This window comes from Morone saxatilis, unplaced genomic scaffold (assembly GCF_004916995.1).
Source record: "Morone saxatilis isolate NCDOM2014 unplaced genomic scaffold, NCSU_SB_2.0 Contig2, whole genome shotgun sequence".
Taxonomy (NCBI): Eukaryota; Metazoa; Chordata; class Actinopteri; family Moronidae; genus Morone; species Morone saxatilis.
The window spans coordinates 1,815,873-1,818,037 of record NW_023339762.1 but is presented as its reverse complement, the minus strand read 5'-3'; positions in this window follow the sequence as shown (position 1 = coordinate 1,818,037).

The window sequence follows — 2,165 nt, the reverse complement described above, 5'->3', positions numbered from 1 at the left end:
TAAACCAATCTTGTGAGTTAGTGATATAGTGGGGCTCTTTTTAGTGTTAGTGCAGGTGGGCTGTCATACGCTTACAGGTGGTGGGTCACTGGGTGGAGGGTTTCCCCCCCCTGTCGGGCTTCTACGTGCATGCTTAAGTTGCTGTGTATTCTAACTATGTGCTTTATTGTTTTGCAGTGTGTGTGTGACCTCCTCTTCCCTGTACCTACTGGTAGTGGTGATCCCCCTTTCCTCACTCCCTCACTCCTGTAGGCCTCCCTGACAGCCCCCCTCCCTCTTGCACTGGTGATCATCTTCCTGTCGTGGCATCTATTTAGTGAATAATAAATATATTTTGGTAATAAATCCTAAATTTTAACCTGTCCCAAATTTGATTATTTATGAGTCTGAAATTAAATCTGTGTAAATAAACGTAGTGGTTGAAACTGGAAATTCACCTCTCTGCTCCCTTTTCTCTATACTATAAGAACCTGTGAAAGTGGGTATTCTCTGGGTGAAAGTCCCAGGGTGCGTTGTCGCACTTGCTGTCAGGGTTTTTAACTGTCCTGGTCACAATATTTTATATGATGTGCATAATTTATAAATATAATGAAGATCATTGGTACTCAGCTGCCCAGCATTACTGATATTGGTGAGGTGAGGAGCCTGAACAGAGCCCAGAGGACACCTAGACACAGCACCCACCCAGCCACAGCTTGCTGCATTCTGGGAAGAGGTACAGAAACTCGAAGCACAAAGTAATTTAATAACTGAAATAACTTAGACTAATTATTTTTACATTGCTGTATTGCTACATAACATATTAAAGTAAAAGATCTAAACATGTTCCAGTAACTGTAAATAAGTGGCTGTTAGTCTGCTTGTGTCTTCTGAACATTTTATTGGAGTCAATGGCTTTAGTTTTGTGTAAGAACTGTATATTGTGATGCTGTTACGGCCATAGAGCTCTGAGTTGTTGTGCCTGTCTGTCTACTAGTTTTCAGTTTCTTTCTACGTATTGTTTTTGTTAACTGGTAATAAAAATCCTTGTTTGGAGTGATACAATTTTTCTTTGGGTTCTTTCTTCCCGGGTAAATGTAGTAATTTTTTATTGTTACTCCCCACAACGCCTAGACATTTCAGATGTAACAGATGCCAATAATATTTCTTCATCTGACAAAATATCAAAATATAAAAATCAAAATATCAGCAAAGCAACCGTATTAAAATATTCTAGTAGTCTTTTGTGTGACTGTGATATTAATCTAATGCATCGCAGAGGTCAAGTCATGGTGGATGTTGCTTTTCAACCGCACCTATGAATAATAACAGGTCTGTTTTTACACTGGTGCTACGATGAGTAAAAGCCTTCCGTTGCACATCAAATATTTAAATATAAGAGGGACTTAAACAAGTCAGGTTAGGACTTTTTTGTGGAATAGGCTAACATAATTATAATGAATAAATATATTTCTTAATTTGTGGAGATGTACTTTTTGATTTCAGGGTTGTGTTGTTTAGTTTTTATGTTGAATTTCTTCTGTTTTCTAACATCTTGGGACCAGGTTTTTTCCAGTGTCTGATAATACATAAATAAAATCAATCAATAGGATGTAAAAAGCTCAGAGCATTACATTGGCGGCCCACTGACGATGTATGTAAAATAATATCAGATGCTGGAGGAAACTGATGGTGTTGCAAAAGCATGCAAAGGTGAAAATAGGTCACAGTTGCACTGCTAAACTCGTCTGAAAAGTGCGATAAGATCTTGTGAACATCGTGATACAGTATCTCCATCACTATGGTCTGCACCACAAACATTTGCATAGAAGGGGGAACTGACTCATGGTAAAATAGTAATGTAATTTACCCTGGAGGAGGCCGAAAGCAATATGGGTTTTTTTCTGGTGGTTGGTATTTTGTGTTTATATTTTATATTATTATTATTTTTGTTTACTCTGGTGTATTCTGTCACTAATTCTCAATATTCATATTTATAGTCATATATTGTATTACAATGTACATACTTATATTTTATTATTATTATTATATTTTATATTTTTTTATGTATGTATTTATATGTGTATATATGTGTGTATTTGTATGCATGCATACATGTATGTACATTTGTGTGTATATATATATACAGTTATGGAAAAAAGTATTAGACCACCCTTGTTTCTTCA